At 40.4% G+C, this 13,310-nt stretch overlaps 1 protein-coding gene across 15 annotated transcripts in view; it reads left to right on the top strand.

Annotated features, from left to right (window-relative positions):
* ROBO2 (roundabout guidance receptor 2) overlaps positions 1–13,310 on the top strand; it is a 1,176,697-nt gene that overhangs the window by 938,562 nt on the left and 224,825 nt on the right. The window lies entirely within an intron of this gene.

The raw sequence follows: 13,310 nt of genomic DNA, 5'->3' as shown, positions 1-13,310 counted from the left end.
ACCCAATGACCTTTTTTTCCTTATTATTCTTTTATTTTTTTTTTAATTTCCCTTCTTTGTTAACTCTGTGCTGGTGGGGCCACACCTTGAGAATCATGTCCACTTGTGGAGTTTCCAGCTCAAGAGAGACAGGGAACCGTTGGCAAGAGTCCAATGGAGGACCATAAAGATGATTAGGGGACTGGAGAATCTCTCTTAGGAGGAGAGACTGAGAGGCCTGGGGCTTTGTAGCCTGGAGAAGACTGAGAGATCTTATCAATGCATATAAATATTGCAAGGGTGGATGTCATGAAGGTGGGGCTGGAGGCTTTCCAGTGATTTTCAGGAGGTTTCACTTAAGGAAAATCTTTGAGTGTGACAGAGCACTGAAACAAGCTGCCCAGAGAGGCTGTGGAGACTCCTTTTCTGGAGACTTTCAAAACCTGACTGAATGCATTCCTGTGCAACCTGATGTAGGCATATGTGCTTCAGCAAGGGGGGTTTGGGCTAGATGATCTCCAGAGGTGCCTTCTTACCACTGCCAATCTGTGATTAGATAATTTTTCAGAAGCCAAGGAGACTGAAACTGTTTTCAATTCTGTAACATGTCCCTGGCTACTGGGAGCTTTTTTAAGTGCCAGAGAATGGATGAATAAAATTCTTCAATTCTGTATCATCCATTTTGTTTTTCTAGTTTGCGTCTTTATCTTTCTGAGTGTCATAAACCTTACAGTTTAGAAAAATAGGTATTATTAAAAGTCACAGGCCTAAGAAGAAAAGGTTCTCTCTTAGATTTATTGGGTTTTGGACTTTTAATATGGTTTTTACTTGATTTCAGCTTCTAAAACTGGAGGAGGGTCTTTTCCTTCTGCATAAATGCAAAGAGGATTTGCAGCATGACATTTAGAAGTATATTGTATGAGGTTTGCTATTGATCCCTCTGGTGGGGATGAGTGCTCAGAGGGAATAAATGAGCTGCTTTTATGAGGCTCCCTGTCATCATGGATTTAGCTGTTTCATTTGCAGATTCCTGTAAATGTTTGCCTGATTTATGGCCAGTAATTTTCATTGGAGAAGGAATCGACGCATCATCAGCAAATGGCTGTGCCTTGTTAATACTTTCAAGTGGCATCTGAAAATGTTCATGCACTTGCATTGATCCAGATTGCTTCCCACTTTACAGCTCCAAATGTTTTAGTCTTTTGTTAATATTACATATATGAGGCTAGGGACATGTTTCATTAGTGGGGTGTGGGAAAGTGTTAGAAGAATAAATCATTGTGTTGAGCAAAGTTTGAGCAGCAGAAGAAACAAACTCAATTTCAGTGTGTATCAGTTCCAGTGGTAGCCTGACATTAATTTTGTAGTATTTTACTGACACAGGCAATTGCTGGAGGTATTTTCCTGGTTAAATATAAAACAGTGGTCCAGGTGGTAAAGGCTCAGTAAAACTTTTCAAGATTTAAGCCTTTTCCACTTGGTGTTCTTGATCATCTCCAAAGCCATTTGATTATATTCTAATTCTTTGTAATGTTCTTAGAATGTTTTATTCTTTACATTCTGTGCTTATTGGCAGTTAATCAGCCAAGGCATCTCATAACCAAGATTAGTTCTGTGGTGCAGGAGTTTACATGACTATGGTAGTTGGGATTTTTCAAGCAATAATTCATGAAAAAAAATTACTGAGGTTTTTTTCCCCCTTTCCTTCCCCCTTTCCTTCCCCCTTTCCTTCCCCCTTTCCTTCCCCCTTTCCTTCCCCCTTTCCTTCCCCCTTTCCTTCCCCCTTTCCTTCCCCCTTTCCTTCCCCCTTTCCTTCCCCCTTTCCTTCCCCCTTTCCTTCCCCCTTTCCTTCCCCCTTTCCTCTCCCTGCCTAGTCTGTGTCTGCTTGGTGTAGCTATTCATTCCCACAGGGTCTGAACTCTGAGCTAAACATACTTTACACTGTGTATTTAAAGGTACCAACTACTTAGCTTGCTGGCATAGGGCTGCAATACTGTTTCCTGTTTTGTATAATCTCTGGGATCTCTGATGCCACTGCTGTGGGGTACTTAATAGTAGATGCTGAGATATAAAGTACAAAAAGGCTTTATAGAAGCCTGTGTAGAAGTGTGAATGCAAAGTACTGTGACATAACTAATAACACCAAAAAGACATCTTGGAAAGCCTATACTGGCCTTACCATGCATATTTAAACAGGAAGTTCTTGCAGTGCTTCCAGAATAAAAGACAGCATCTAAATTCACAGCCTCTTTTGTCTTTCTTATTGAATATGCATGGAGTAATAAAGAATATAATAGCCATGAGAACAAATGTTAGAGGACACTTCACGTGAATCACAGTTTTCTCTTGGAGTTGTTCCTAAGCTTGGCTGTACTCTTTCTGATAAAAATCATTTGTAATATCAAAAGAAAATAAGGAGAAAGCAGATTACTCAAGTAGTCTTTCACTTCCAGGTTATCTGCTTAAATCCTGTTTGATATCGAGGCTGTTAAAAAATGAAAACTTGACCAGTAGGATCTGTCTTGTTACTGGAATGTGAGGAGTAACACACTTTTTCTGAAGAGGAGTCATCCAAGTTAAAGCCTACACATCATTCTTGGAGGGGTCACATTATCAGAGTGACTTGTAAGGGCTCATATTATTACTGTGCATGGCTTTTCATGAGCGGATAGCATACTCCCTTGTTGCAGCCTTTGTGCTCCCTTGTGGCATTACTTTATGCTTTTTATATTGCCACTATAGGTTGCCCTTTATTTATTCTCAGAAATAACAGCTTTACATAGAACATGAGTAAATGAAATTATCTGGCAACTGAATGGTAGTGAAGTGGTATTTGTGTTATCGTAAATTTGAAGAAAAATGTATCTTGTTCACTCTTCTGTTCAAGCATTTCTCATGTATAGCCAGTACTCCTGTGGAGATATCACTTAATTAGTGAGAAATTTGCCACGTGTTGCCTTTATTATTCCATGCCGTGACTGCTCCACCTCTTTCTCATCAGCAGCCTTCAGCAAAACAAACCCCCTAGAAAGAAAAGCTGTGGGAAGTGGAGAGCAGGATTCATTATTAGCAATTGTTATATAGAGAAGATGTGGTCTGTTTCAATCCAACCAGCTGCCTTGTGCATTAGGAGCTCTGTTTAAGAGTATTTTAAGCTGTCTTGAAAAGAATAATCAAGAATGTTGAATTTTCAAACCCAGAAGTAAGAGATGATTACTAGGCAGGTGTAGTGGTTTGGGTGTTACCTGCCCTCCCACCCACACACTTTGGAAATCACTCAGACTAGACTCAGCTGGCTCTGGAAATTTGAATGACACTTATTATTTACAGCTGGCACAATATGCAGGCAGATATTTACAGTGTATGCAGTTATATACAGAAATACATAAGATAAAAGGTAATACAGAAACACAGCAGCCCTCCCAGAAACCTGAGTCCTCAGGAGGGGCTCCCAACCACCCTTTCACCTTCTCCCACCCCTCTCCACCTTACCCCAGTCCCAAGGAAGAATGGAGGTTTGGCCAGGGGGTTAAGAAGCAAAGTGGATTAATCAGAGAGACGTCAGAGAGGCTAGAGAGAAATGTAGCTCCGAGTTCCCCAGCAGAAGAAGCAGAGTCTCTTATCTATGTTTGGATTCTTGTTCTTATACATCTCAGCAAGCCTGTGAGTGAAGTAGACATCACTATTGTTTTCCTTTCACAGCTGTGATCTAATCCTTCTCACCAAAACATTCTAGCTAGCTTCAAACTAGCACAGCAGGTGAAATTGTGACCAATGTCTATGTATTTCTTTAACAAGGTATTTCTTCTGTTCCTGTTATAAAAGTGGTGTATGAAAATAGATTAATTTCCTCTTGGTCTGTTGGTAATATCCGAAACAGATTAGCTGCTTGATTCTTTTTCAGTATCTTTTACAATCTTGATTAACTAAAGATACATCTGTAATTTTTAGGGCCATATGTATCTGTACTATAACAAAGCTTTTATTAGTGCTTGATGAAAATATTAAAAAGGGGAGTAATTAAGCTGTGCTGAGTTACTGCTGATATCAGAATCTTGTTTTTATATTCTCTCTAATTAAAGTTTTCACTTTGCTGCCACTCATAATTTCTGCTAATGTATGAGATAAATCATGTGCTACTTAACCTTAAAAAAGAAGACAAAATTAGGTAGCTTTATTATGTTTCTTTCTCCTTTTTAATCCTTCATAGAAGTGGGTTGTAAAGGTTTTACTCTCCTGGGGGAGTGGTCTTGTCTCTGAACCCAGGTGGTCCTGACCCCTCCCCGGGGGTGAGTCAAACACTACCAGGTGTGGTAGTTAAGCCACTCCCAGCTCCTGTCTAAGATCGGTATAAAAGCAGAGGAACTTCGTTTTTCTCTCTTTTCCCTGCTTCCCTGCCTGCCAGCACTGCTTTCCTGTTCCTGCTGCTCTTTGCTTTACCACGTTGGCTGTGACCCAGGAGGTGGACAAACCATCAAATCTGGTTGTATTTATCTATTTTGTACCTTGTTTTTACTTCCCTATACTTTTTGTAGCTTCCCTATCCCAAATACCTTTTATTTATTGTTAAAACTTTCTCCTTTTAGCTTCCAAATTGAAGTTAGATTATTTGGATGTGCCTACCTTTTATCTCTCTACATGTAATTCCTTTTCTTTGGGAAAGAAGGGGGAAGAGGGAAGGGCATCCTATAAACTGTTTTTGGTTCTATTAACTGTATTTGAGTCTGTGGGAAATTTAAACTAGAAGTGCGAGATGGGTGTATATAGTTGGTGCTTTAAAAAGTAATTGGTGTCAATGACTGTGAATACACCAGAATCACAAATTTGAAAGGAAAAAAGGAATGAATGCATGAAGGTAGAGGTATTTTAAATATTAGATTTCTGAGGAACAAAAAATAGATTTGAACAAGTTTAAATACTGATTTGAAAAAGGTTTTTTCCATTTTATGGACCAAAAGGGTGTCTTGAAGTATTGGAAGTCTGCTCTGAGATAGTGTAAATAGCAGAAGTTTGCGAGCTGTTCAAGAACTCTGGTACACCCTGTTGGTTTTCAGTGCATAGAAATATTTCTTGTGCCTGGTTAATGTAGCAGCACAGGCAGAAGTTGTCAGTATCATTGTGTTAGGGAAGTACTGAGTTTGGGTGCATGTCAGAGAGGGATTGCTTTAGGGTTTATGCAGCTGAAACAAGCCCAGTGTGTTCTTGAATGGTGGAGCAAAGTTCAACTCTGGCTTCAGTACATTAAAGTCAAGGAAAATGCAGTAGAGGTGAAATGTTAAAGCTATATTGCTAACACGCATACCAAAAGGTAGCACAGTCAATTCAGATCCTCCCTATCCTGGGCAGTAGCAGTCCCTCATGAGCAGGTTAATATTTCAACAGGCTAAAACAAGCTAATATTTCAACAACTATTTCTCATCTATCTTACAGAAAGCTTACTTTTCTGCAATACCTGTGGTTACATTCTTTTTAGTGACTTAAGTAGTATCTCTTTGGAGTTGCCTCTGGTACTGAGTACCTCTTCTGAACATCAGGAATTCCTTTTAGGGGAAAAGGCAATTTTTTTGGAAGCATGGCATGGGGCTAAGTAAAGTTGTTGGAAAATTAATTTGAAGTCCAATCCTTGATATAATGTCAAGATATCTGGGTGTTAACTGATACCTTAACACAAAACTACAGAGATTACTTTCTGGAGAGATTGCTCTAAATCTTCAGTTCAGGCTTCTGCTGTTCTTCTCATTTGCCATCTGTTTGTGCCCACTTCAGCACCTCCTATAGGCTGATTAATGAAACCCTGTTGCTGGCAGTCATGAAATATGTTGCATGTAGCATCCTCCCAGCAGGAGGAAATGTTGCTTGTTGATGGTGAGCTGCACGTAAGGGAAAGCAGCTACTCAAGGCTGCAACTGTGGACATTTCCTACAGATAAAAGCTGGATAGTGAGCACTGGCAGAAAGAACAATAGACAAAAAAGCACAGCAGGTTCTTGGATCCATAAAACATTTGCTCCCCAGCTGTCACATTTGCAGTCTCTGCACCTGGTTTTCTGTTTACTCATTTCACCTGTCAGTTGTTTTAATTGTTCGGTTTCAACACATAACATCAGGTGTTTGGGGTTTTTTTAATTGAATACATCTGTAATACATCAAGTCAGTAATTTTAGTGGGCAAACAAAGTGATTTTGCTTTCTCTAGTTCACAAATCTAAATCTATGAATTCTAGATTTTATCTACTTTTTGGTGATCAGCATTTATGTTTGGGTGGGCTGTGGAACATTTTAGCACTTTTTACTCTTGTAGGTAGTTCTAAAAATAGTGAAGAAATTTGAGCTGTTTAAATTGATCTCTTCTCACAAGTAACTAATGATAGAATCAGATGAAACGGCCTTAAGCTGCACCAAGAGAGGTTTAGACTCGACATTAGGAAAAATTTGTTCACAGAAGGGTTGTCAGGCACTGGATCAGGCTGCCCAGGGAGGTGGTTGTATTGCTGTTTCTGGACACATTTAAAAGCCTTATAGATGTGGTGTTTGGAGACATGGTGCCCTGATAGACTTAGTGGAGTAGGCAAAATGGCTGGGCTTAATGAGCATGGAGGTCCTTTCTGATCAACCTGTTATCTTTGCTATTTGAGCCTTGTGTTTCTCAACAAAGATTATTATGTGTGATTGCACTGATTGGTCTCATAAGAGTGTAAGAGCCACAGTCTTTTGTAACAGAGACTAAAGCAAAGTAGGAAGGTGTGATCTGAAAGGCTTGAGGAGAAGAAATAGATTGGATTTTTCTTCTATTTTTTTTTCATGTCTTTTTACATTTGCTTTTAATGGGGAGAAGCTGAATCTTTTCAGAGTTTAGTAATATTAGAGGTCATTCTAGTGGGAATAAACGTAATAAAAAGAGGACTAGTGAAGACAAAATTGCATGCATACATGTGCTTGGTTTCCTAGATCCTTTATTGAACTAAGAACAGTGACTGTATGCTCATCCCTGTTGAGAACACAGAAGATGAAGAATCTGCCCTTAAACACTCCATAGGGCAGGCTGTTGTGCTATGCCCTTTTATTTCTATGGTTGGCCGAAACTACTTTGTGATTTTTTTAGGCAGCTCTGTGTCTGAGCTGCATCCACCTATTTTGAACTAAATGACATTAAATACAGGAGGAAATACAAAGACAAGAGGCAGAGTGGAAAAATGTGTTGCTCAGATGGGTACTGCTGTGTATGCTAGCCACCAAATACTGCCACGAGGCAGACGATTGTGTGGAGCTGCTCTTGTATCAGACCACATTGCTCCTGAAGGTTCTTATTCTATGCAGAGCCACCCCATCTGCATCACCTGGTCCCTACCAAGTGGACAGGGTGGCAAATAAAGGTAGAGAGGGATGCAATCAGTACCGGAGCACTACAGGCCTTAATGGGATCTGGGCTTTGTATTTTGCTAAATAGATGAAGCATTTGATTGTATTAGTGTTAATAATGGCTCACAGGAAAACTTAGCTGTGAAAGTGCTTATATGTAATGTATAAAGTGGAATATGATTTCAGATTTTCTTCCTCTGTATCTAAAATATGTGGAGCTTTTGTTACAGTCCTGGGTGTTGCCAAGCTGAATGTTGACTAGACACAGAGAGAGGAGGGGAAAAGATGGGATTATACAGGAACTAAGCATTCTTACATTCACAGTGACATACTTTTTGGATTTAGAATGAAATGGTAGAATTTATGTACTTTACTGCTTGCTTTTCTTTAAATCTAGGAGTTTACTACATGCATTGTCATTTTCACAGGGAGTAATTAAAAATTAACAACTTCCAAAGTCACCTAGTTTGTCTTTCAAGTTCTCTTTCAGCATGAGCAGCAGTTCATAAGTGAAATCAAGAGTTCCACATGTGGCATGTTTAAGGATCTTATTTCATGTCTATTATTTCTAATTATAAACAGAAGTAAAAATCAAAACATAAAACCATCATTTGCAATTTGTGACAGAAAGTCATAAGGAAAGGAAAATGTGTTTCAGAAAAGAGATAAGGGAGCTTCTGGACAGAGATAGGAAAAAAAAATCATTTTATCTCTGGAGGTCTAAATGCATTTTTTTCATGCACAGATGCATACAGCTTTAGAGCCTTATCTCTTTTTTTACGAGCTCTCCCTCCTCCATCCAAAAGATTAGAGATAAAATCAGTGGGGTTATTTCCACTGATGCGTGGAACTTTCAAAGCATAAAGCTGAAGGATAAAAAAAGCAGGTTGCCTGTATTTGATCTATTGTGGTGTGGTGTACAGATAGTCTGTGACCAAAAGAAGAGGGAAAGAATAACTCTGAGAAATGTGTCATCTTTTTGCTTATACTGTGAAAAGTAAGAGTTTGTAAATCCTGTGCACTTTGGTCCCACTGTAGAGAAGGTTTTTGAATTCCTAATTTTAGGACATAGAAATACATTAAAATGGGTGAATGTGTGGTCAAATTTATAAGGTTCCAGAGTGGAAAAGACTTGGCAGTATACTGTAGTGGAAATTAATTGTATTTATTAATTATGGCTATTAATGTATGTATAAATATGATTTTTATTATTAATATTTTAAAACTGGGGAAATTCCCTGAGGTTCTTTGGATTTTCAGTCAACAAGAAGCTACAACAAAACTGAGGAAGGACTTTTCAGGATATTTCAGGAGTGACAGGACTAGGAGGAATGGAGCAAAGCTGGAGGTGAAGTAGGTTCAGGCTGGATGTGAGGAGGAAGTTCTTCAGCATGAGAGTGGTGTGAGCCTGGAATGGGTTGCCCAGGGAGGTGGTTGAGGCCCCAGGCTGGATGGGGCTCTGGGCAGCCTGATCTAGGGTAGGGTGGCCATGGCAGGAAGTTGGAACTAGATGAGCCTTGTGGTCCCTTCCAACCCTGACTGATTCTGTGATTCAGTTGCACAGAATTAAACAGTTTAAACAATCAGAACTTGGAAAACAGTAACATGAAAACAGGAAAAATTCTAACTATGCCTGTGGAGACTCTTCATTCACTCCAGCAGATGTACTCATGACTCTTTTGGTCCCTGAGTAAGCTCCTGTATGAAAGACACTTTCAAACTCAGGGTGATCCTGAGGTAAAATAGAAATATTTCAGGCAGAGGGAAGAAGATGCTGCTAAGCCACTGGTGTGAGCTGCAACACCTGGCTGCCTTTAACGAGCCGCAGACAGGGAGAGATAGGATGGCTGATGCAGACAAAGGCTGGATGTAGACAGGCAGGGTGCAGAAAGGCTGAAGTAGAAAGGCTTGGTTTCTAAGTCATCTTCCTTTATATACTTGATTTTGAAATCCAACTGGCCAACAGGCACTAGCACCATAGTTCTGGCCAATGAATTCAAAGCTTCATGCCTCCTTGAACCAGGCAGGCACGGTGAGGGCAGCACAAGACACCAACATGAGGTGCTGAGCCCCCGTAGCCCTCAAGGCTTTGCTGGGGCAAAACCCTCATTGTTTGCTCATATATCTCGCTCCCGGACCCCGCAACAGAAGGAGGAGAGCCAGGGTTAAACCTGCCTGGAAGGATTTATACCCTACCAGGACAGATATGTACAATGTTCAGGTTGCTTGTTTGAACAGTGTTCTCAACTAAAATGTGCTTTCATTGGTGATTCTGCTGATCTTTTTCTTACTCATTTTGCTTTCATGATCTCCCCCCAGAGCTTGCAGAGATGAGATTCTTTGAAATTGCTTATGCCTACCACAAAAATCTTTCAGAAAAGAACAGCCTCAGACCAAAATCTTGCAGTTCCTGGTGTGGTAATAGAGCTTGGGCATTCTATCAGCCCAGAGGGTGAGGTCTCCAAGGGCCCCATTGAAAGAACTTCAGGAGGTCTGAGCAGGTACAGATCTTGATAAAGAAACAGGTGGATTTGAGCAAGCTGCTTTAAATGTCAAAACTGCCATGGCTATGGTGGTGCTAAGAGGAACATCTTGGCTCCTGGGGCCGGTCGCCTGCCTTTCAGGGCCAGCGCAGTTAGTCTGGTTCTGGTAGGGGTGCTGAGTTTTGCACATGCCCATGTGTGGGCCCAGTCACAGGCTCTGAGGCACTGTGGAGGGATGGTGATTCACAGCTCTGCCGTCCCCAAGGCTGCTGGCCCTCGCCGTCTGTGTGAGAGCAGCATATGCTATTCAGAGCAGCAGGCAGCGCGGCGGGACCTGCAGCCCTGCCGCTGCTCGCTGCTCACCTTCAGACAGCTGTTACTTACTTCTGCCTGGGAACTGGGTATCGCTCTTCCACCCTGTGCAGCCTTACCACGGGGCCAGTTTCTCTTAAAGCTAGTAGCAATACCCATGAAATAAGATGTTGTTCCCTCTCAGTTTATGTAGTTGAATCTAGATGAAAAAATAGCGCAGAACTCGCTTATATTTATGCTTTAACTGATGGGAAGAGGCAAATTTGGTATTATTTTTGGTAGATCTTCCTTTCAAAGTGTGATGTTTTATTAAAAGGGGCCAAACCTATGGAGTTGTTGTCCTAGGTGATTTTTTTTTTTTGGTACTTTTCTTTTTCTCCAGACTTTTGTCCTCTTTACTGAGGTTCAGACACAGGCAGGCACTCCTTTTTAATAACATGAAGCTTATGTTTTTCTTCCTTCCTCAACAGTTATTAAAGAGTTATGCTTTTCAATGTGAGCAGAGAGTCTGATGTAATTACATGACTCATGGATTAGCATTTTGCTATATTCCCCATGCCTCTTAGGCAGCCTTTCCTAGACTTGAGTAAACATTGTGGGCTTGAGACCTGAATTAATGTGGTACTTGGAAATGAGTTCATAACGATGGGTGGTAGGAAAGGAGAAGACAAAGACAATCCATTTAAGACATTTAGGTCAGCAGTTCACTCACACTCAAGTGGAATATATCTTAAGTTTGTTTGTGAATTTTGATCCTGAGTGATGGTGGGGAACGTCTTCTGGGGACTGAACATGTGTTGGAGTGAATCTTTTCCTGTGGAGCTGCTGAGCCTGGCCTTTCTCCATAAAATATCTCAACCCGAGCTCCTCAAATCGTTAGTTTATGGAAAGGCAGCATGCTCTGGCTGTTTGTGCTACGTTTGGAACTGAGGAACTTCGAAGCAGAAGCTCTGAGTCGAGAGGTGACCATTCCAGAGCTAGGCCATGTAATGGCAACAATGAATAAATGAGTATCACTTCACTGGAGCATCAAGAGCTTTATGTCTGGAAGCACAGCTTGGACCTTCCCCTTTCTGCTTCTGCTGTGCCCACTGCTGTCTTTCTCCACTGCTGTTTTGACTGCTGCTGCTTTTGCTGCTTCGCCACCACTTGACCTCTTCCCCGTCTTCCTTAAGGTTATTATATTTCTGTAGTAGTTTATTCTCCTTATATTTACACTGTATTTACTGTTCTGGTTACTCTGTAAGAAATACAATTTCATTTTTCCCCTGGCTTCCCAAAAATCCATGTTGTAGTGAGTTTATTCTACTGGGGAGAGATCCACCCTAACCCGGGACACAGGCTTATGAAAAGGAAACTGGGAAATAAAAGAATAGAGGAAAAACATACTCATGGGTAAAGAAATTAGTGGTTTCAGCTGATGATTAAAGGATGCTGCTGGGTGGTCAAAGGGGCAGGACCAGGGAAGTAGTCAGCAGAATAACTTCAACCAGGTTAAAGAGGGATGCCATAAAAAAGAGACTAGCCAGGGTAGGGGAGAGGAAGAAACAGAGAACACCAGTGCCCAAACAGAAGTCTGTCTTAAACTCAGAGCAGATTTTGCCTGAATGAATGTTCTGTAACAATAACCTTCATTAACCCACAACAGGCCTAAAGGTTTTGGACAAAATGCTTGTAACTGAGAGCAGTAGCATAAAGGATTTGTAGTTGTGCTGGTTCGCTGCTCTTTCAGTGAGGAACCTGATCTGAAAAAGTGATAAGCCAGAAAGGTAGTGTAGGCTTTGTTGCTTTTCTGTGAAAAAAAACCATGCAAATACTACTACTCAGCAACTTCTGGTGTAGTGATGCTGATAAGCTTTAGCAGATCTACTTTTTTATAAAGGACTGTAGTGGTAGATTGTGTTACTCAAAAATGATTGTCCTTATCTAAATTGAAGGAGAAGGAGGGGTTTAGTTGTCATAATTTGTGACTTTCAGCTCTGGTGATTTAATTTTGTTATGTGTTTCATTTTAATCACTGTGTCTTATCATTACGAATACAAAGTGAAACCTTTCAGCACAGGGGTTTGGGCATGATTTTTAAGGAATCTATTGTCCCCAGAATTCTTTTTAAATAGCCACCAACTCCCAATTAAAGAGAGCCATGAAATCTTCTGTTTAACTAAAAAGGCCTCCATAATATTTTAGGAGCTTGTTAACAGGCCTGCAGACAGGTACTAATTACACCCCAATTTACAATACATCGGTTTAACACTATTGATCTGTTTAAAACAATGAAAGTAAACTGAGCAAAAGCCAGTCTTGTTGCTGAAGGAATGATGTATTGATTGCATCTGACAGCGCTTTGTCTACAGATCAATGCAGATGTGCAGTATAGACCAGAAGAATGAGGCAGGGTCATGAAAGGTCAGTGAAAGAACAGGGTGCCCCAGATTATTGTAGACAATGAAATGAACATATCATAAAGTAGACCTGATTGATATTTGTAAAGGAATCCACCAAGAACAGGTTTTATTATGTAAAATAGGAATAATGTATTCTATGTTACAATTAGCTTCAGCTGCTATCTAAGAGAGTTAAGGAGGATTCAATGTCTGCTTAGGAACTTGCTGACTGTGAGGAGTCTTACAAGACTGAAATCATAACCTGCTTACAGCTTTGTTTGTAAAAAGTGAAAGCTACACTTGTGAGAGGTTTTAGTCTTTGTCTGATGTGGTGGAATGTTTCAAGATTAAAACATTCAGAAATTCTTAAGCCCTTATAAACTTCAGCCACTTTATTTTGATGGTTATAATTGCTGGTTTTGCAGTGCACAGAGATTCTAGTTTTATTACATTTTAGATCTCCACGTTGAAGGAGTGGGTAAGTATGCACTGATTTAATTCTGCAGCAGCGCTGAAGTGTACTTGTACCACAGGGTGTTATCCGTGCGTGTATTTCTTGTGTCCTTGATGTCTTCTGATACAAAGGGCTTTATATTTTAAATTTTACTATAATATGATTAATCCTATACAGCTTTCATGCCTTCTAAATCCTTCCTCATTCTGCTTCAGAAATTCAACTTTTGCTATGTGGGAGGATGTCTGCTCCACGCAAGTGTTATAATTTAGGGCTTAATCCCTAAAATTAATGTTTAATCGCAGCGCTGCTTTATTTTAAGAGCTGTTGAGTGAGTGTCA

This window comes from Pogoniulus pusillus, chromosome 12 (genome assembly GCF_015220805.1).
Source record: "Pogoniulus pusillus isolate bPogPus1 chromosome 12, bPogPus1.pri, whole genome shotgun sequence".
NCBI classification, from domain to species: Eukaryota; Metazoa; Chordata; class Aves; order Piciformes; family Lybiidae; genus Pogoniulus; species Pogoniulus pusillus.
The sequence above is the reverse complement of the archived record's forward strand: the minus strand, read 5'-3'. Positions and strand labels throughout refer to the sequence as shown.